At 37.7% G+C, this 23798-nt stretch overlaps 1 long non-coding RNA gene across 1 annotated transcript; it reads right to left on the bottom strand.

The window, feature by feature from the left end:
- Positions 1–3057: 3057 nt before the first annotated feature.
- Positions 3058–21897, bottom strand: LOC127474744 (uncharacterized). Its single transcript, XR_007905968.1, has 4 exons — positions 21593–21897; positions 20100–20164; positions 14533–14636; positions 3058–9894 (listed from the first exon to the last, which is right to left on the bottom strand). It is a non-coding gene; the product is annotated as an uncharacterized LOC127474744 (long non-coding RNA).
- Between the last annotated feature and the right edge of the window lie 1901 nt (positions 21898–23798).

The raw sequence follows: 23798 nt of genomic DNA, 5'->3' as shown, positions 1-23798 counted from the left end.
AGCTGAAGAAAGCCATGGAGAGATTTGGGGGACCTTTTAATCATCTTCACATAAACAAATCTTTACAACATAGTTTGTTACCATTTGTTCCATCCTTAAGAAATGCAGTGTGTGGTATGAAATTAAAGGGTGCTTTTTAGTCCTTGTTAGGAGCCACATTACATGGAAGTTTTTCATTACTTTTTTTTCATTACTTTTCCAGTTCTATGTGAATTTTTCAAAATCATGGCAATTTATACACAGAGAGAGTTTCAGTGGAATATATATTTCTTTTTTGGCAGAAAGTTGATAAACTTCCAACGAATTTTTCAAACAAAAAATGGGCCAAAATACCAAGTCACAGAGCAGTGCTATCCAAATTTCTCATGCCATTTCCTTCTCCTTAATAGAATATAAAATTTTGGACCTTTTCTTTCCAGCTGCCATTTGCCTGTTGGTGCTAGAAGGACAGAGTTTTTGTCTTTGAGCTGACAGGTGAATGGTGTTATTTGCTGATCTTAGTAGTATCATCATTCTCTGTCTGTGCCACATCATAACTCAGCAGGAGGATAACCCAGATAGTGGAGCCTGCCTTGGTGACACATGTACATCATCTCCTTTGCATATAAAGCAGGGAAGAAATTTGACACTGGCATCCCAGACTCAGTGGTATGAACCAGAAAGGTGGGTGAAGGGCCCTGTACCTAGTCTTTTTATATCAGCCTAGTTGAGTCATACATGGCACATGAGAGAATGGGGAGCCATGTCTCACTCCTGTATTAGATTTGGCTACCTCACATGGAAGACCGGGACTCCAGCTGCAATCCATTCTCCTTTTTATTAAATGATTTTCATCCTCAGCACGTGGTGTTGTCTGATGGCTGAGCAAGTGTCATGAATCAGGACAGCAGGGCTGGATGTTGCCCAGCTAGGCAGTGGTGGTTCATTAACTAAGACTCGTCACACCAGTGGAGTTGTTTTCTTAGTAGATAAAGAGCACAATTCAATGGCACTCCTTGAACTTCAGTTGATGTGTCATTTCTGGCTCACATCGGCAGTGTTTGCTGTCTGACTGGAAGGATCCAGGCTCTCACATGTGGCACAGAACACTGAAAGGTGAAGCTCACTGCCACATCTGATTTATCTTGTGGTCTCTGAATAGAAGCTAAGCTAGGATCACAGAGGACAGTTAACAGCAAATGGCTGACTGGACATGAAAAATAAATCTGTATGAACAAAAACATTTCCGTCTGATACTAACTGATATACATACTCATCCTGACTTTTTTTCTCATGGGCAGAGTTTACTTTTATTTTTTTGCCACAGTGATCATTTACCTTTCTATCTTCTCTGGTAATCTGAACCATTAAAATTGATGTTACCAATAATAACAAAATAAATACAAACTATGTGCATAAGTGTAAATAAACAAAACATCACAGCAGACTATTTTTTATAGTAATTGATAACTAGCAGAGAAAAAAATATAAAGCAATATATTTAGAGAGAACCTTCTTATAGCATTCAGTTGCCATGGAAATACTGCAACAAACAGGGGGCAAGCTTGAATATTTCCAGCTCCAGTCACCACTTCAGGCTGTGCTGTTTGCACTGTTCCTGTGCTAGGTACATAATGCATGTACTGCAGTGAAGCTCTTGAAGACCTCATTAAAAATGTAAAAAATAGTTCTTCATGTGAAGGACATCTCTCCTGGAGGGAAAAAAGAACACAAACCAAATACAAAACCCCAACAAATGAACTGATAACAAACAATGCTCTCCAAACATTTAATGTATATTTTTATATGTATATGTGCATGTGTATGTATATGTATATGTATATGTACATGGAACCGAGGTGATAGAATCTCTTTGCACTGTCAAAATCTGGAGAGCACATACTATAGACAGTCTTACCTTGGGGGCAGTGTGATCTATCCCCACCAGAAATTTATAAACATCTCTAAAATTTTTGTTTCTGTCTTGGTGGGGACATATAAAAAAGTAATTTTTCTCTCCTAAGAACACAATATCACAGACAGTACATGCTCAGTCCCACTGGAGAATGCCACAAAAAAAAAAAAAAATTCTCTCTGTGTTTGTCCTCATGACTAGTGATTAGCCTCATACAGTCATACAGTGACTAGCTTTCAGGGTCAGTCCTTCATTTCACCTCTGGTTCTGTCCTGGACATTACCCACAATAGTCCCTTCAGGAAAAGATAGAAACATCTATCCATCTTAATTATTTCAGTTAGGCAATCAAATGAAATTTAAATTAACTCATGTTACAAAATTAGGGTCGTTCACTGCTTAATACATGAAGTCAACAAGACAATACATTTTTCTGTATCGGAAAAAATAATAAAAGAAATTATTAATTTAATATAGTGAAAAATAAGCTTACTCACTCAAAAAGATTTCAATTTCTACTTCAACATGACAGGTTAACTTGGGCTTTTTGGAGTAATTCTCACTGATATCTCACTGATTTGGAGTAATTCTCACTTATTACAAAATATTATGATTTTATTTGGGGACTTTCTGGTCTTTATATAGAAGATGTGAAAGGAGAAAGAACAGAGAAACCTAGCGTAAACTTATTACCATTAAACCCATCCTTGCTGCCCTCTGCTCATTGACCCCCTCCCTTGGAGCTCACTGACATTTCAAAATTTTGAATAACTTTTCGATATATTTAAAATACAAAGTTGATTCCCACTTTTCTCATGACAAGTTCTGAAGCTTCCTGAACCAGTTCACTGACTCAAACCATAAGAGAAAAAGGTTTTATTTTGAACCAGTTATTCCTTTTAACAATTTTTTTAAATTATCTGAATGTAAAAACTGATATCTCAGAGAACTGTAAAATCTCAAATGGCACCTTTAAACTTTTGGGGAAGTGATTTTCTTAGCTTCCCAAGGCGACACATCAATCACTTTTGTCTATCAAAGTACTAAGATGAAAGAGACTGAATACATTGCTTATTTTAGTATATAGCAATCTCCTTTAGATTATTTTTAAGAAATCTTTATTACTGTCTTTGCAGAAGTAGTCATGTGGTAATGAAGGCATTCAGTTTTACAGCTGAGGAAAAATAAAAAAAAAAATCAAATAATTTTAGAAGCATATTTGCAGAACTATGTTCCTATGGCATACATTATGTTGTGAATGTAAGAGGATAAGAGTCAGTCTAAAGGTTTTTGAAAATCACCTGCAAGAAATCTTTGTGGTTTAAATGATGCTGAGGAATGCAGGCTACCAAAAGTTCAGCTGACAAAAGAGACACCACTTGATATTTACTTCTGTTACTCTAGGGTAGAGAGCATATGGTTATATACACAGAAGTAGATCAGAATTTAGAGGTATGATAGCAAGACTTTGAACACATACAGACCTTTCCCAGAAATTATCAAAACATTCTAGGATAAATTACTAGAAATATATATAACAAACCCGGATTTTTATAACTGCAAATTATTTCATTTTAATTAATACAAATAGATATTATACAAAAGTGGCTCTTTCTGGAGAAACACTGGTCACTTTTTATTCATGTATGACAAAGACACATCATTTTTATGTAAAATCTTGTGAAAATTACTGATTTTAACTGCAAAATCATGGAGGGAGTATGAAACAAAGGATGGAGGGAAGAGGCTGAAAAAATATGAGAGGAACATAAACTAGTCTGCTGAATGCAAACTATATTTTCAACTGTTCTGTAAATAATTCTCAAAGAAAGATTAATTTCAAACACGTGGAAACCCTTCTAGTGATAACAGATGCTACAAGGCCCTGTGAACAGCTGACTGCTGGGAAAGTGGTCAATATTGGGGAGAGAAGAGGTAGGAGAAAGGAGAGAGAGGAACAGGAAAAGGAGATTTGTCTTAAGTAATGGTAGCATTACTCCTCTGAGGCAAATTAGAATATTAAAGTTTCAGAGAGACAGATATGCTGGTTTACCAAGTGCAGGATCAGTAGAGCATGGCCACGTGGGTTTGAATATGAAGTTAGAGGAGCATGTCTTGGGATGCCTCACTCCAGGAGGCCTCACTCAGCCACAGCAACCAGGAATTCCTCTACTTTTACACAAAGTGGCACGCTCTCTTGAACTGAGGGAAAATCTGGCAAATTTTGGCAGGAATTAGACGGTTGAAAATGTATCAAAGTGAAGCCTTTAAAGACACAAAAGCTGAAATCTAAAGAGACTTAGCAGATTTAAAGACCCAGAAATATTTCCCACTATAAAGAAATATGGTGGGAAGTTATTTTTCAGTACCAAGAAGCAATTCTCATTGCTATTTATTGTCTTTGCCCTGAGTGAGGTTAAGCACTAAGAATTGCCCTAATCTCAGACTAGGTTTGATTCAAAGCCTCAGTTTCTTGCTTGTCTTCCTGTGCATTTTTGCATAAAAAGAAAATGTTGGTTATAACACCTCCAAAATACACCATTTGATAAAGCTAACTACCCAAAACATTAGGAATAACTCTAACTTGGAATGCTGTCTGAGAAGGTAAAACCATAATATGTATGGTTTTTAGAAAGACTTTACTCAATTTTGGTTTTTTACAGCCAGAACTGTAAACTGGATAATGCATTTCTCATTTGCTAAGATTTGGAACTTGCCTTTCTACTTTGTATTTTTACATGAAGATATTTCCACTGAAATTTATTTCCTTCTGCTCTAAACAATTAAGTTCAAAAATATGCATATACATCTTCCTAGAAAAGAAGTCCATTTCACACAAATAAGTATTTTCTCTTCTAGCATTGTGCTGTGTGCAATTTTTTCTTTAGACATCTTTCATGAAAGCGTCAAATGGAAAACAGAAAGATTCTGTGCAGAGCTTTACCTATTATTCACACTCCCCAAGCTCCCTTTCCAAATGGGGATAATTCTTTAGTGGTTGTCATGTGGATTAACTAGTTGAAATTAGAATAGCAATTTCTTTTGCTTGCCTGTAAATACCTAGCAGGAAACAGGGGTAAATGCATACAGGACAATGCCTCAACAGCCAGGAGAAACAGTGAAGAAGAATTAATATCCTTCATAAGATTCAGCCTACACAGGAGTAGGAAAGCAGATGAAATTCCAATATGCAGACCCGTTGATACGTGTGCAATCTTAGTTCAGCTTCAGCAATCAGCTAAATCAGGGTGAGAGGTGAAGAGATAGCTGAGCTCAGAAGGAGCAAATTTTTTTTAGCAAACTGTTCCTCAGGCAACATTCAATGTGTCCTATTCTGCTAAGATTGGACTAAAAGTTCTTCTCATCCTAGTCTTGTCTGGGATCATTTTCCTGCAGCAGAAAGTAGCAGATGTTTCAGAAAAAGGTATAAAAAGGTGTGTAATAGAAAATTAAACACAAAGCTCCTCTCTGACACAATCATTCTTTTCTCTTTCTGTACAACCTATATGTGACTATACAAAACGGTTCTACACCTTTGTGCCTGTTGATGAGATTGGAGAAATCTAAGGGAGCCGGTGTGACTTCAGCTTGGTAAAACATTAATCTTTAGTGATGCCTTCTGGATTCCTAATGTCAGTGCATTTGATGCACTGTGGGTTAGACATTGCAACAGACAACCTTGTGCTTTGCCCAACGAGGAAAGCTAACTTTCTTAATACAAACACAGTAGAACCTTCACTGGTCCTGAAAACAGTTAGAGGATTATCCACTTAAAAATTTTGGGAGGCACTCTTCCATTCTAAGCGCATTCATTCTGCAGCTTGGGAGGGACGATTCATCACATTTTCTTCAAGAAGTCTCCAGGGTCAATGCTCACACCTAGGCTGCTTTAATTGACAGACTGAAAGAGGCACTAGTAGTATGTGATTCATCTCACCTATCTCCAATGCCTACTTTAGCATAAGATAAATGTTGCTCTAAACCTGCCCATTTTTCTCCACTGACTTTAAAGGAGACTAATAACTTAGGGAGCACCAAGTGATTAGCTCAGATGCAGGTGTCAATGTCTGGTCAAGGATGAATTCTAGTCACTGTGACCACCGCTAATGAAGACATATCCAAGATATATTTAAACCTGCAGGAGCTAACCCCTGCTTCGGCATGGTACTCTGCACAGATAGCAAAACGAATACAAGAAGCTGGCTCAACCTGCCACACTTAGAGTGATGCAGTAGGGCACAACATTCTCATAGACAAAAAGTCAATGCTTGTCAGTCCTGGTACAGCACTGGTACAGCCAAAAGTAACATGAGAGTAGCCACAAAGTGCTGAGGTATAGCTAACATATATCACCTTTTAGCATAGGCAAACCTGATGCACTTGGTTCCCAAAACACTTATGACACTGAGTCTGAAGAAACATGAATTCTTTGCACTGACATCAGAGGGGTTCTTTATTCCCCTTTGAAACAGGATTTTCTGATCTTTACTTCCAAGATTCTCAAAGTCAGCAGAGGAATTAAGTCAGCATTTTATAACCTACTTTTTAGTAAAGTTGTCTCTTCTCTGCCTTACCATTTGACCTGATTAGAAATCAGATCTATAAATCTCTTTAATTGCCCTTCTGTTGTGACAACTTTCTGCAGTGACTGACTCCTTATGATGTCAGCTAAACTTGATTTAATACTAGTGCTTTACATGCTGCATGCTGCCAAACTGGCATATTTGAATTAATGTATCCTGCATTTATTTACAGCACTTTGGTATAAACACAGATGCAGAAGAATCTGTTCACAGTTTTTCCATTCTATAAGTATTTTCTCAAACCATGTGCGTGTTCTGGTGAATTTCTGTATTTCTTTACTATGATTGCCTTTTCGAGGGGGGATTGTATTCTATATAATTGTAGAAAAATGCCTGATGACTTCGGATTTTTTATGTGTCAGTGTTATGCTTTACTAATATGATATTAAAGATCAGAGATTGAGCTGTAATTTCCCTGGTTGGAATTAATTATTCACTCCTCAGTGAAATATTTTTGCAATAAACATCAGCGAGTCTGTCTGTCAAATCAGAAACTAATGCTTCTGCTGCTCAGAGAGCAGATGCTTCTGCTACTTTGCTCTCTGCTTGGGAAAAAGTACAGAGAAGCAAGGAATAAAGTACTTGAAAAGGATGCAGAGACAGAACTGATGTCAAATTACAATTACTATTCAGGTTTCTTGCCATGTTAATGAATTTTTGAAGATTATGTGTTTTTCACTTACACATATTAAAACTCTGTTAAGCTGTTTTAGCTAGTGCATACTTATCCATAAAAAGTTCATAGAACCTAAAAATATCCTGCAGCTTCCTAAATATATACTTTGAACAGCACTGAACTGTATTCTAAACAGTCCTACTAAGCCTTCTACTTAATCTTAATGCCAAGAACACCAATAGTTTTACTCATATTTAAAATTAAGCAGAGGTACAACCTGTTGCCAGATAAGAAACTTATGGAATGAAAATTGCCTAGGAATAACATCAACCCTCTGAAAAGTGAATTTTGCCATCCTTCTCTTCTGCCTTTTTTTTTTTCTAGAATATTTCAATTTGAGCTCTGAGCTGAAAGATATCACTTCCCATATTGTAATTTTTTGACAATCAGTTCTACTCACTGTGTAGCTTTTCCAGTAAATTAGATATTGTGCTTTCAACTGTAAGGTTTGCTTAGGAAAGGAATTGTAATTTAATACGAATTAAAACTTACCTTCATTTCAATCTAGGAAAATAGACGAGGTTATTTCATGAAAAGTGATGGAGCTGAGGAATCTGGTAAACTGGTGCTTCCTGGCAGACAGGAAGCTAAGAAGTCAGATATTAATTTTCACAAATAATACTTTCTTGTAGCTCTTCTAACTACAAATTTTGCACCACCAGCATAGTATCTGAATAAAAATTAGATCTATTTCCCTATCATTCAAGATGTGCTAATTCACTATACTTACTCTATCTCATCCCAGCTGCAAAATAAAACAACAACAAAACAGGTGAGCAAGTGTGCACAAGTACTGTTAGTTAGCAAACAGGCCTGAGCTCCTTCTGATGTACCTCAATCTTACCTTCAGAGAGAGGAAACACACCTGAGGTCCCCAAGGTTCAAGTAAAGCTTACTCCAAGTAACTTATTTTATTTAGACTAATAACCTTTTTTTATTAGACCAAATATACTGGAAGAAGAGTATGTGGCAGTCTTAATCAAAACATCCCCTTATTATACAGGAGTCATTAGAATTCGGCATTGATCTTACTGCAGCATAACTGAGTTCTTTGAATGGGCAAATGAAAGAGCAATAAAATGCCATGCACTTTTGTCATGGACTGATTTATCTGTCATTTCAGTGGCTATCAATTAGCTAAGTATCACTCCTCCACTACAACTGAAGGTAATGTAGTGGTAATTCGTTCTATTTTACAGACTGTAACTGTCCTGCACACTTGCTGGGGCTGACAGCAGTGAACTCCGGAAATTTATGAATTGAATTTGTCCTGGTTACACAAAAATTCTGGTATCCATCTTTTCTCTTCTCTTTTCCCCAAGTATGCCTACTAATTTGGACTGTGATGGGGAACTTGAGATAATGGCAGTACTATTATCCTAGGAGAAGAATGTATCTACAAGTGTGAAAAACTGGAATGCTGAAGACTCAGTCAATCAAGGAGCAAGCTGACCATGTGCAAAGTAACCTCCCAGGCACTAAAGGCATTCACATCTGCCACCTCAGACTACAAGCTGGGTGTTGAACAGGTAATGAGAGAGGCAAATTCCTGCTAGTCTGGATAGTGTTTCTTTGTCCTTACACAAATGACTCAGCTGTGGTAACTGCTCTCGGGGGAAGCGTGGAGACAATTCACACACAGTCTGAAGATATTCATCTCTGATGTTGGCCATAATGGATCCACCTGTGCTGACATAACTGGCAGCTGTAACATCTTAGGAGGTGTGAAAGACTCCCGATCCAGTATTATATCATCCAGTATATAACTCCCTGCCCCAGGGGAGGTACCACGGGTGTTCCCATCAAGTCTAAGCCCAACAAAAGACCATAGGTCTTAACACAGGTTTTTCTTCCCTCACAACATGGGACTTTTACCACCTCGATGGATCTGGACTGTGACCACCACAGTCAAGTCTTGTGGGTCCTTCCAGTCGTCTGGGGGGTCCGCAGCCCTGCTCCAAATGGCTGTACCAGCACCGCAGCCTCACTCCACTGCTGACTCTCCAACCATTCCTGCCAGGTTTCCTGGGTTTGGGGGAGGTGAACCATGCAGAAGGGTTGCCATCTTGTCTTTGTCCTGTGGCCACGTGTGTTTTTTCTGGGTGGGGGAGGCTGGCCACCATTTCAGTTTGTTCCAGTGGGCAGGGCTTGGGAATTTCTCCTGAGCAGTTGATTTAACCCAGTTTTATCAGTATTGTTATTGGCATTCCTCTTGGTAAAGAGTTATTTTTTCACTTACATGTAGGTGCATTTGATATCTCTCTCTGTGTACTGGATAAACCAGGAGTATTGAATCCAAGGAAGGAGACTTCTGTCTGAGGTCTCTGTCCCACCTAATTGTCTTAAACTGAGATAAACTTACAGTAAAGAGTACACAGCACTTCAGAATGAAGTTGCACTTCGGTTAAGTAGAAGAAAGTCAGCAGTTCTTGATCTACTTGATAAAAAAACCCCATATCTAGTAGGCTTCATTGCTATCCTTATTCTCTCTGTGAAGTCATGTTTTCCACACTTAGTTCAGTAGAAGTTAATCCTGTTCTTCCACCTGTCCATTCAGGCAATAGCTTTGGTTTCCCATGGATGTGCATGTGGAGAAGGTAATTTCTGCTGGTTCATATCTCCCATCTAGATGAAATGCATTCATTTTTCCTGGGAAGAAAAACTCCAGAAACCAGTAGAGTAGAACAAGAGGCACCTTTAAGACTCAAATCAAAAAGCTGGTACCTATGACTGTTTTCCTGCCTGCAATCAGATGAACAGTAGTCTTACACACAAGAACTGAGACAATGATAGCCAAGTAGTTAAGTCATAAAGGACCATGATTTCTCTGTGAGGACAAATAAACACAGCATTTCTCCTGCAGAAGGCAGTTGTATTTTGCAAACACTCATAATTTCCACAAAACTTTGTTGTACTAATAAAGAGAATGTGTACAGTAAAAGTAACATTCCACAATACAGAAATAAATAAAAAAATTAATTAATTAATTAAACAGAACTCAACTATACCAAAGTGCTATTTCCCCACCACTTTTGACATGACTGTCCAGATCATTTAGGGGAGTCCATATTATAAACTTTTTAAAAGATCTTTAGAGTTTTCTTATTAAATATTCCCTATACCACATAGGCAGTAAGATCATCAGGTTGTTGTTTTTTTTTCATTTTCAGACAGAAAGTCTACATTAGAAAGATTAAACAGAAGATCTCTGGAGTGATGAATTTTCAGTAGTGATTATAGTGAACGGTAGTCCTGTGCATGGACAGAACTTCCCTGTAGATGCATCTTTTTTGCCTCATCTCATCCTACAGTACTAATTTCTTCAAAATATCTAAAAACATTTCACACATTAACAAGGCTTACTTTTTTTTTAAAGTCAATCCACTGCAAAATTACAAATATCAGTACTGAATAAACCTATGTATGGATATCATCCCTCTAATCTGATATTATTCAAGAGTAGAAGAACTTGCATTTTCATAGCTTAATGAAATTGCAATGACAGCAAAAATCTTCATGTACAAGAAACTATAATTCCTATCCCACAGTATTTAACTCATACTCTCTATATTTAACTCTTGCTTATTTCTTGTCTCCTTATATTCAAAAATTGCCATGCCTTGGTGGAGTTACTTGCCAGCTGGTTACTATTTTTGCCCTGTACCATTAGTGAAATTACAGAAGCAATATATACTACTTGGAAAAATTACCTTACTGTATTACAAAAAGGAATAATTATTGGGTTTTTAACATAAAAAAAATTTTTCCCAACACCATTCAATTTTCTGATCTGACAGGAACGGGATGAAACAGGCTTTGGATGTTTCCTGAAAAACAATCTGGCTGACATGATTTTCTAAGTATCCTCTCTCCGGAGGTATAAAAATTGTGTCTGATTTCTTAAGCACATTTGAGTTGCATAGGTATACATGTATATGCTTTATAAAACCCATAGAATTCACTCTGTGCTTTCATGAAAATATAGTGCTGTTACATAATAGAATCCAATAGTATTCTTTAAGTAAGTCTGACTTTAAAGTAAGAAAATATGGTTTTGTTTTTGAATTTGGGGGTTTTGTGCCCCCAGGAATAATGAAGGAAAATAAAATAATTTTATTTTCTAGAAGGACACACTTCACTGAACTTTTCTACTTTAGATTTATAACGTGTAGAAATAGTAGTGCATTTCTTAATCCAAAATCTGCCTGTACAACGAGTTGATCAGGCCTGACATTTAGTTCCCAGTCCCAATGAATTTTGTTATTGGAAATGGTGTCATACAGTAGCTGAGTGATGTTTTAGACCTTGCCCTTGCCTGAAGAGATACAGCCCATTCAGAATTATTGATAACTACACTGCAATTTTTACTGCAGCAGCAGAAACAACGTTTCATTAAATATAGCATACACTGCTTATGTATCTATTGCAAAACAAGCCCTAACAATACTCTCTGCTGTAATTGAGATAACTATAGACACCTCCAGCATTTCCTGTATTAACTCTTGTATTATTTTTTTATAGGTGATTTTTTCAAATTTGATGTTTTGAGTTGCAGCAGTTTTGCTTCCTCACCCATGCATAAGAATGAGACTCTAGTGCCCTGATCCACTGCCAAGAGAGCATATTTGAATGCAATATAATTCGGAGGCGGCCTGATTAGCTCATTTGTTTTCTCTTCCATTGTGCTTTTCATTATTTCCTGAAATCCAAAATGCTGCTGTTATTCCTCAGGCTGGGAGTCGACTTTTATTTATGTTTCCATTATGTCATTCTTTCTGTGAGCAGCTAAACAGATTTGTATTGATGAGATGTTTTCCAGCACCCTAGGGAGTCAACCAGTAAGGCTAAATGCCACTTTAATCATTCCCAGCAGGGACGTCTAAGTCAATGACCTGTATCGTTGAGCTGTATTACTTTTTGATGCTATAATTTATTCTGTAATAGGCAGTCGAATAGAGCTGCCCTCTACAGCATCTGCCTATTCACACACTCTTTTGGGGAGTGTAATTTATATTAATTTTGTGCTATATGCTGGTTTACATTTTTTCAGCCATCTTTTCAGGTTTTCTTTCTGTGTTAGAAGTTCACCATTCCCTGTCCTAGCCACTGAATTCCAGAACACACACACAACCCTGTAACCAGCTGTCTGTCTTTATGACAGTCAACTGTACATTTACTATATATTTTAAATATAAGAATTTGAAGTTGAAATAGCTCATACAAAACACAAAGTTCAGTGAGGTTGGTCAGAATCTGCCCAGTATTTTCAGCAGACTTTTGAAGACTTACAGTACTATTTAAACAAGGAGCAGGTGCATCAGTTGCACAATGGGGATTCACAGCAGAGAGATTAGAGATGATGCTATTCTGACCATGAGAGTCTGGACACAGACATAAGATTACATTTGAAGAGCAAAAAAACCTTTTAATAGATGACTGAAAGAGTTGTAAGCCACTGAAATATTTCCAGGAGCATGTGTCCTTCAAGTCTCAGACAGAAGAGATAACATTAAAAGCCAACATAGAAAGAGAATAATGTATCTGAGTCTGACCTGTTCAAACACATGGCAATCACTTCTCCTGTCAGTCAGTCTCAACTTCCCTTTAAATTCAGAGATAGTTTCATATGCAGACAGGGGTCTTAGGAGACATTCTCTTGTAATGTGTCTGTCAATTATAAAAATCTATTTATTATTTCAGCCTCTGATATCAATATTAAAGAATATAAATGTACTTTGTCTGCTCTTTAAACCTTACATGTAAGAGCATAATCAAAGGCATTTTTAAAGAGGAAATAAATGAGAACTCTGATATTTCCAAGTAGTCTGCAGGGGAAAATTATATTTACATGGTTATGTCAGTTTTAAAAGAAAATATAATAAATTTCTTGAATTTAACTGTATGCCAGTACTCAGGAAAAAAAAGTGGATATTATATAATCCTGATACAAATATGTTTGGTTTAAAAACACTAGGATTTTCTCCTACTGATTGATAAGTATATCCCAGTCTCAGATTTGAAAATTAATCCTTTTATTTGTGCCTTGAGTACATGCCCCGGCAATAGAAAGGCTGCTGTAGACGTTAAGCTGGCATGATGCTTAGCACAGAATTATCAATAGTAAATCCAACTCACTGGCAAAGTACTGCCAGGGCAAGAGAAGCTCAGCTGCCAGGAATAAGAAAGAAGTTGCTAAGGCAGCAGGAATGGGAGCCAAGCTGGAGCAGGTGCAAACCCTGCACAAGCTTGACAGCTCATGAAAAAGTGAGAGTATTGAGATAGCCAACATTTCTAAATAATTAGTACAAGCAACTGTGTTACACCAACGTAAGTCAACTCAGATATGTGCAGTTTCCGGTGGAATATCTTTGAACACAGCAGTCTTTCATTCTAGTTTTATTATTTGTCCTAATTGAGGGGGAAATAGCCCAGCGTCTCATTCATATGCATATACATGGTAAGCATCATAGGCAGCCAGATTTCTGCCACATTAATTTTGATTTTTGCTTGTACTGCCTGAGTGTAAAGGACTTCCAGTGCAACAGATCTGTGCAGTTAGCTGTGGAGTTGGGGCATTCAATTCTAGTTCCCAGCCGCTGTCCTCAAGACAAGAAGCACAGGTTTGCAAGTAAGCTCCCTGGGTGATGGTGAGAAGGAGCATTTTAGGAGAACTGCCAGCTGACTCAGTTAAGTGAATAAAAAAAGACTCAACTTAATGGTCCAGTTGATTTATCTCTTTCTTGGGTTTTTTTTGTTGTTTTTTTTTTTTTTTTTATTTCTCCTTCTTTACCTTGGATCTTCCACTGCTCTGACATGAGAATGCCTTCTCTCCCACACTCCTCTCCGAAGAACTAATTACTTAGCTTTGGATGAGTTGTGCCCTAGGTAATTTTTAATAAGACATATAGTATCATTCCTATGCAGATGTTTAGTACTTAAAAACCAAAAGGTATGAACTTATCATAAGAAGTTCACCACTTGTGAAATATTCACACTCAAATTGTATTCAGTCTGGTTTTTTTATATTTGTCTTCTATCACTCTACTCAACTATTCAGCCAAGTAGCATCCTTGTATTTGCAGATACAGTGTTTCCTTGAGACTGTTCATGCCTTTCATGTACAGTGGAAAGCCCTTTTATCAAGCCTAATGCTTTGATGTAGTTCCCTAGATTTTCAGTATCTGTGTGTAACAAAACTACTGAAATGCAGCGCAATGATGACAAAATGGGCTGCGATGATTGCTCTCCCATCCTCCATTTACACTATGAGAAGACACACACAGAATAGATATAAGGTACACAGACAAATGTTTGGTTTAGTCCCTAACATCAGAAGTTATAAAGCCCCCCTTTTTTTACACCATCAAAATAATAATTTACCTTTTGCTGTTTTTCATATTCTGTACTGTTTTCTTTGGGAGTCAATAGAATTGCACAAGAGTACTTCACTTTCAGGAGATGTCTTCAAATCCACAAAAGCTAAACTAAAAATAATAATGAAGAAATAATGATTTTAGGAGAACATTTACATGTCAATGAGGATAATAGGTCAAGTAGGTCCAATCTGGCTCTTAAACCAGGAATTTCCATATCTCCAGTAGTTTCAGACCCCTTGTTGAGTTTCTTATCCTGCTTGGCCCTCAATTTACATTCTTCACTTAATTTCAATGCTTCATTTTCACATCCCCCTCCTCACCCCACCCTCCAGCTGTGATTTGAAGCATATCTAAGAAAATACAAACTTACTTAATCAATTTTACAAGTCCATTCCACCCTACTTCCAAGGTAGGGTTTGATCAGTCCCTCTCTGCAGGCCCACCTTACTTCCTGCTCAAACTACGGAAAAGTCTGAATTTTAGTGAGGTGGAGCCATCTGGTGTCTATCACTGATGTAACATGTTGCTCTAACCTGCTTTTAAAAAGACAGGTTGCTTTAATACTACAACTTTCTGAAATAATTAATGTTCTTTATTACACACATACTCCCTCAGTTACTTAAAATATTTTTAAATATTCATTGCACTTTTATCTCATATCCTTAATGTATGGAATTCAAGATAGCTCTTTAAGCTCCTTAAGAACTATGTTAAGTGAAATTTAGACTCAAAAGGACAAGTTGGACAAGGGCCGAAAAAGGGAACTCCCACCTTGCCCTATAAAATTTTGAGAAACCCTAATTTACAAATTTCTACAAGACCTCTAACATGTTACTTCCTGAGTGTGAAAGCATCCTTTTCTGGGTAGATCAGAATCTACTCCTCAGAACTACCTGGTACATTAACCAGATTTACATCGGTGTATTTATCACATCTAGTCTGCTGAATGGGATGAAAGTGGGTGATGTGGTGCAGCAAGTGCAAACAAACTGTGCCTATGGAGGACACATGCAATGAAAAAACCTGGAGTGTGAAGGTAATGTGCTTTTAGGCTTGAGATGGAGGTGACTTCAGTGAGCTTTGCTAAAATGGGTCTTAGGCATATTCAGGAAGTGAATTTTAGCAACCAGGAATATGTATTAGGTGATTACAAAGTTAAATAGGTCTGTGAGTCATCACAGCAGTATTTTATGTCATGCTGTTTAATCATGACAACATTTAATCAAAACCATGAGACACTTTCTCTGAAACAGAAAACTAAAATGAAAACATAAATTTAATTGTTTTTTTTCTGTATTACAATAAGAAGCACAAGCCATGCAGATGGGTAATAGAAATGAAAATATCAAAACTAAGTAGAATTCACTGCATGGAAAAGAAGAAATTTCATTTTTTTATGACAAAAACAAAATACAATTTTAATAAAGTGGCAAAATAAAAGAATGATATTCTCAGAGACACAGAACACAAAAAATTCTTGCATCTTTATACTCTTATAATGGGGTTTAAGTTTCTCTGACATTTAACTGATTTTAAATTCTTTGAAGGGAATCTATACTCTTAATTCTTCTTAAATAAAATTGCAGCCTTCGCTGACCCTTTGTTATGACTGGGGCCTTCCCAGCTGAAGTGCAGTCTGCATGATGATGATGGTAATGTATTAGGGTAACTGGTGATGTATCTCTCTCTTAATCACTATAGACACTTTCATAGTAATGATTAGATGCATTGCTAAGTGTATCCTTTCATAAACCACTATTTCTTTTGTACTTCTTTACTGTTTTGCACAATAGTAAATTTATACACTTATCCTTTAAAGTTGATGTCTGTGTTCCTTAAATCCATCCTTGTTAACGGGTGGGAAGGGGGGCAAAACGGATTGGCAGATCACTGGGGGAAGACTTCATTGCAGTCTACAAATTCCTCGTGAGGGGAGGAGGAGGCACAGACACTGGTGCCTTCTCTGTGATGACCAGTGACACAACCTGAGGGAATGGCATGAAGTTTTGTCAGGGGAAGTTTGAGTTGGAAAAAAATTGGATTTGAAAAAAAATTGGTTTAAAAAAAAAATTCTTCACACAGGGGTGGTTGGGTACTACAGCAGGTTCCCCAGGACAGTGGTCAGAGCACCGAGCCTGACAGAATTCAAGAAGCACTTGGATAATACTCTCAGGCACATGGTGTGACTCTTGGGGATATTCCTGTGCAGGGCTTAGAATTGGACTCAGTGATCCTTCTGGGTCCCTTCCAACTCAGCATGTTCTGTGATTTTGTGATTCTGTGATTAAGATGAAGTATCTTCCACACATCCAGTTGAAACTGTTCCATCTTGTGGTAGAAGCCTGAAGCCTCCTTAGGTCTGAAGAATTAACATTACTTGCTACATTAGTGAATAAAAGGGGGATTGAGCTGTCATCCAAAGGCTGTTCTTCTATTTTGTAATGAATATAAACAGATTTCAGGTCAGCAACCAGAACACAATTCTCTCAGTACATGCCAGTGACAGACAGAAGATTTTAACTCTGGAAATGCTATAGAGCCAAGTGCTCATACACACACTCTCTCATCAAGGATGATAGTTGTCCTGGGCCTTTACTGGGTTGGGGTTGGCCAGTGTATTATCATATTATAAAGGAAAACTCAGTACATAGCTGCATTTCACTGAGCTGTGAGATGTGGCCATAAAATGCCATACATAGGGTAAAGTGCAAAGCGATGAATAAAAGGGGTGAAGATAAGAGTAGACTTGCAAAAATAACAGTGGCCAAGTACATCTTCTGGTAGTCAAACCAAAGACATTAAAAGACAAGCAGAATAAAGAACACAAACCACGATTAGCTTTACTGGTCCATAAAAAGGTGACTGAATCACAGAAACTCTGCAAGAATAATACATGAGATGTCTAAGTGGGTCATTCTATATATATATCCAAAGAAATGGATGCAAAGATAATGCAAAGATATGTTATGAGATACCTAAAAAACCTAACCCCTATAACATTTTACTTGCTTAGAGACATTCTCAAATATGACCAGCAAGCAAATAGAAATGGTTTTGGAGGTATTTTACCTGCCTGACATAGACAGATGTGGCCAATCAACACTGAAATTTTAAGGTCTGGGAAAAAAAAATATTTTTTTCTTTGTTTCAACAGTTTGAACCTGACATCACTTGTCAAAGTGTAAAAAAGACCTGAAGTGTTCATGTTTTGTTAAGTAAAAAAAGAAACCATAACACATAGTAACTGTTATTCTCTGCCACTCACAACTTGACACCATGTTGTGCTTTTGTTAGTTCATTCAGTAAAGACTCAAATGCAACATTCCTAGTCAGTATTCCCAGTTAGAATAGACTATAACAATGAGATTATTTGTTCTGGTGCAATACTTGGACAGCTAATGAAACAGGTTGATCCTTTGGTTAAAATGTACTTTCTCTAATAGAGAAACCACTTCTGGTAATTGAGAGGAAGAAAATGAAATATTTCTTTCTTCTCACCTGATTGCAGTGCACCACATTTAAAACTAGACTTCTTCAGTCCTGATTATTAATAATAGGATCATTCTATTGCATAATATCTGTTCCTTTGCTTGAGAAACTTGATCCTTGTAATCAAATACTTCTGAACAGTAGTGTATTAAGCACAAGTGACTGCACTTTTACACCTATGCTGGAAAAAGGTCAATAATCACACCAAAGAAAGAGGTACAAGAAGCTTAAATAACAGAACATGCTCCTATAGTTTGCTAAGAAAGATTCTTCCTAACCTCTAACAAAGTAAGAGGTTGTGTGACGGTAAGATACCCTGAAGCATTCCAGAGAAGAACAGAGGTTGGTTTTGACACCTCAACTTTGACTTCTAATTACTTTTTAAACATTTATGCTATTTATATCTTCTTAATTTTTCTATAATTTTTCATTATGATATATGTCTGCTTTAACTGAGAAGTAAGCCCAGCTGCGATGTATGAACTACTTTTGTTCTTCATTACTATATTTTTATCTTCCAATCTTTTGGCACACCAGAGGGACTGTGTCTAGTGAATGCTGGTTGCTACAGGATACCATGATCAGAAAACATATAAGGCCCTTGAATCCATGCTACCAAAATCTTGGAAAGAGCTGAGGAGGAAAGTTTTAACATAGAGCAGCCTGTGTGCCTCAGCCTCACGTGCCCTCTGCACCATGGCATTGCTGGTTTCTAAATAACCTTGTCTGTCCTCTTGTCCTTCAGGTATCCGTTAGACTATCCCAAAACAGAATCTTGCAGTAAACTATATTTTCCACTTTGCTTCACATGGCACAGCTCTCTCTGGAGCCTTTGGCTTCCCCTTCTGCATAGCGTGTTGCTCCCAGTCTCCTTTCCAGGAACTCAAGACACCCAAAGATGGAGTGCTCCATGGGGAAGGAACAACACACTGAAGCATTGTACTGCAGGCACTGTTCAAGAACATAAAGAGCTGGAAAGCTGCCAACTCTCAACATTTCTAATTTGGGACTAAAGACTTTAGACATTATCTAAATCAGCAAGCAGTTCAGTCATCTATATATAGCTTCCATATTTTTGTTGGTAGCTTAAATGCATCCAGAGTAGCATTGATTTGCAGTATGAACCCGAAAAGAAAAAGATTTAAAATAGGTAGCTTACCCAACAGCACCTCAAATCAATTACTGGCATCCTTTCAGGCTGCATTTAGTTATGCTTACTTGAGGTATCAAATGAAAAAGACAAACAGTGTCATAGTGAATGAAGGGCAGGTGCTTTCCATCATTGAGACTGGTTAAGTCCTCAGTATTATGCACTTCCTTTCTTTAACAAAGTTGGGTTGCTTTTAATCTCTGGCTTTGAAGGACAACCTAAGCCTTGCTCAATACTTGCCTTTAATCTTCCCTGTACAGGGCAAACATGCAGGATTACTGCAAAGAACCCATCCAGCACTTCTTCTATCTGCCCTGATACTTATATATCTGAAATCCTCCTCTCTGACTAACTTTTCCGAATTCTTTCCAGAAAAGCAACCATTGTAAGCAAACCTCAGATCCACAGCTTTGCAGTGTTAGAAGGGTTATTTGAATGTTTGAACTATGTCCTAATAAACCCAAGTTTATTCATTTATTTACTATTTTTTCAAGTCAAGGGTTGAAAACCAGTCCTTAATACTAGATAATTCTGAAACACCTTTTCCTTGAAGAATACCACTAATAGAACTAAAACAACAACCCCTATTCATTATTAATTTTATCTATTATGGGTGAGGAAAAAGTGGGAAGATGTCAGACTGAAGACTTTAACATACATGTTTATGGGTGAATTTAGTCTTCAAAGATTAAAGATTAGAGATTGTGTTGTATTTTAGAACACCAAATATTTCTGTGGAAGATTTATCCAGAACTAATTTTCTTGCCTCATTCATACACTTACTGGCTTCTGAGAATTTGAAGTAGGTCAGCACAAAAAATATCAGCTTTCATTACTTGTTTGATTTTTCACCCTACATTAAGCTTTTCATCCTTTGTGACTTAATTTTGCCTAAATCTTGATCCTACTGTGCTATCAACAAAGTAGCTTACCTGTTAGGGAAAAAAATCAGCTCTGCTTTTATTTGTGTAGAAATCATAAAACAATCTTCAGAAAACTAGAACAGAAGAAGCAATATAAGCAAAATAAAGAAATATTGCCAAAAGGGAAGGAGAAGAGTACCAATGATGGTTCAGTGACTAATAAATGTTAATGGTTCTGTTAGCACAAAGTCACTAAAAGCATTCTGTAGTCTCTTTTCCCTCTTTTGAAATGTTTTGTTTAGAGAAGAGAATGACAAATTCCAGCATTCATGAATATGACAGAATGAGGGAAACAATGAGCTGGGAATAGCATAATCCAGGAAAACACCTCACAACTGCAAGAAACCTGCAATTTCTGTCCTGAAATTTCAGTGGGTCTTTGCAATATCAGAAGTTGGTAGACACTGAACTATGTAGGGGGTTGTGGATTTGGCTTTTTTTTTTTTTTAATGTGAGTCAAAGTCAAGTTTGAGGGTGAAATTACTGAGATTTTTGTTCAGTTTTGTTTTGTTTTGAACTTCCAAAACTGAAAAGCTCATTACATTTCCACTGATCATGGAGACATTTCTTTTCTGCAAGGTATGTTCCAAAGAAAGTCTAGAATATAGGAAAAATATTGTGAAGTGGAGGAAGCTTCATTCTCACTGCTAGTATTTTTTATCACTTTTATGGACTGGGGTTGTTTTTGCAGTATTTTCCTCCGCTCACTTTTAAAAGCTACTGATTTTCTTGTCACTTCTTCCTTGCTTTCTTTTTTCATCTTACTAGCACCGGAATAACTATGACTTCATATATGCTGAAAAAGCTGCTTCTAAGAAAGATGACATAACCAGTAAATATACCCTGTGAATATCCTTCCTTTCATTCTACAGCCAAGGGGAAGAAAGAGAATAAAGTACTCAAAACCAAACAACAAACAAATCTGGATTGAGTTGGGTGATTATTTCTGGTGTTTACAATCATAGGGTTGAATCATGAACTTAGTGAATCAGGTTATCCTCGACCTTTTGTCAAAATCAGGATGCCCCTGAATCTTCACAGATCATTGAGTTGATGAATTAATATTTTGACCCTACAGTCAAAGCAAAAATCTTGTCAGATCAAGAAAAGTGAAGTTTTTCAGCAGTCTGTTGAAAACAGAGAAGAAACCACCATCTTACCAAAGCCTCAGAGGCTCCTTTTGGATGATTTTGCAGGTCTTTTTCACTATCTCCCACTAACCACACTCTGGAGAATAAGTTGCCTCAGGAAGTACTGAGAACATAATTATGTGTGTTGGGTGACCCAGAGAAGCTATTCATATCTCAGGGCACTGACCAAATTACTGGGAATGCTGGTAATCTCCCTGCACTGATGGACTGCAAAGGGACTTTAGAGGAACTGGGTAACTAATCCATGCCCCTTGGATAGGCATTTCCAACAGAGGAGGATCAATCTGGACTTGGACTTTCTCTGTTTCCTTGAAGTCATCACTTCCAAAATGTTTCACTGTTCTTAGTTACCTCACTGTGATCAGACCCCTTTTCTCATTTTCATCCATATAGTTCCGGTGATGCTTTTTCACATGTTGTTTTCTACTCATCGTGAGGTTCACTGGTAGCTAACCTATAGATCCAGAAGCTGTGCAGACTAAAACCAAGTTTATGATAGGAAGGAAGAAACAGTGAGAGTCAAAATAGTGTCTGATTTTCCTTGTAATGATATTTATGACTAGGAACAAACTGAACAGATCCTCAGAAACAGCCTAATTTAACTGTTACCTTATGACTTTATTATTAAATCATACACTGAACTGCAAGGATACCCACGGGAAAGGTAATAATGAAGGATGCCACTAGCACAGTATGTAGAAACTAATACCATCATTCTAAAGAAAGGTTAATTGACCACAAGTTTCACAATGATTTGATCACATAAGGTCTGAACATCATGATTAATTAATCAGTGCAGGGTTTCAGGGGATAGACCTTCATTCACTGGATTATAAGTTCTATGCCATCATGACAAGGGCAACCCTGAATCTACATACAAGCTGGGGAACAAAAGGCTGGAGAGCAGCAACATGAAAAGACCTGAGGGTTCTGATCTACAGCAAGTTGAATCTGAGTCAGCAGTGCCCTGGCAGCCAGGAGGGCCAACCCTGTCCTGGGGGGCATCAGGTAAAGCATCGCCAGCTGGTCAAGGGAGGTGACTGTCCCACTCTGCTCTGCACTGGGGCAACCTCACCTTGAATATTGTGTGCAGTTTTGGGTACCACAACATAGGAAAGATATTGAGCTCTTAGAGAATGTCCAAAGGAGGGCAACAAAGATGGTGAAGGGCCTTGAGGGGAAGCTGTGTGAGGAGCAGCTGAGGTCACTTGGTGTGTTCAGCCTGGAGTAGAGAAGACTGAGAAGACTCATTGCAGTTACAACTTCCTTGTGAGGGGAAGAGGAGGGGCAAGCACTGATCTCTTCTCTGTGGTCACCAATGACACAACCCAAGGGAACAGCCTAAAGTTGTGTCAGTAGAGGTTTGGGTTGGATATTAGAAAAAGGTGCTTCACTAGGGGGGTTGTTGGGTATTGGAACAGGCTCCCCAGGGAAGTGGTCACAACACCAAGCCTGACAGAGTTCAAGAAGCATTTGGACAATGCTCTCAGGCATATGGTGTGGTTCTTGGGGCTGAAGTTCAACTGCGATCTGCAGATCATTTTCTACACTGACTTATTGTCAAATACTGAGTACAGATTGTATCCCTGATTTCATTTTCACCTTCATGATTTTACTTGAATGTAGTGATTGATGCACACTGAGAAAAAGAAGGAAAAATGAAACCCAGGTCTTCACTTTGCAAGTGCAGATACAACTCTTGACATTTATTTGTTTCGCTATAGTGCGATAGCACTAAAAGTTTCTGAGCCAGCTCAAATATGCCCTTGCTGTTAGACAGCTAAAACAGTATTCTGACAAAACAGATACTAAGTGGGAAGAAGAAGGACGAAAACCATGTTTCCATGGTTAGCACAAGGAGCTGTCAGGATTAGAACACAGTTCTTCCAAGTCTCACCCAGCCCACAGGCTTTATAAGTTTGTATATAGACATGGAAATTCTCACCGTATTGACTAAAGCTAACAGATTATTTCAAGCTTCTGTTTGGTTCTGAGACAATAGCAAATTTAATTTTTCCAGCTGCTGTCAGCACAGGACAGAAGGTACTTCCCATGATTTCTGAAATACGTTAAATGCAAAAGTAGCTGATTGAAAAAACACTGCAAAATCAGGCACTTGAGAAGGTCTAAAGCTAGCCTTGCACATATTCAAATATCTATTTTACTTGTGAAGTCAGTACCAGTGTTCATTTTGTCAAGGTCTGTCTATTAATTGTGCGTGAAATGAGATGAGGAATAAAAAGTGAGTTTTGCCAATGAGAGAAAAATGCCATTTAAAGAATCCCCAAGTATAAATTAGGCCCCTGGGGAAATAAGCAAAGAAGAAATAAGCAACATTTCATGCACTTTGCAAAGACACCTGGATTTTCTCATGACATGCTCTAAAAAGATGTACAAGTGCCTTATAGCTCTCCCAGGGAAACTCTTTTAGCTCAGAAGCTGCGACAAAAAGCAGTGGGTGTGGGTCCTTCTCCTGTGATGGGCTTTCCTTGGAACCTGAGTATCACAACCTGATTTGAAGGCTTAGTGGCTAATAATGTCAGAGCAAGAGAGGAAA

This window comes from Manacus candei, unplaced genomic scaffold (genome assembly GCF_025592945.1).
Source record: "Manacus candei isolate 608988 ecotype Guabito, Panama unplaced genomic scaffold, ASM2559294v1 h1tg000043l, whole genome shotgun sequence".
Lineage (NCBI taxonomy): Eukaryota > Metazoa > Chordata > Aves > Passeriformes > Pipridae > Manacus > Manacus candei.
Note: the sequence above shows the minus strand (reverse complement) of the source record. Positions and strands in the feature narration are given on the sequence as shown.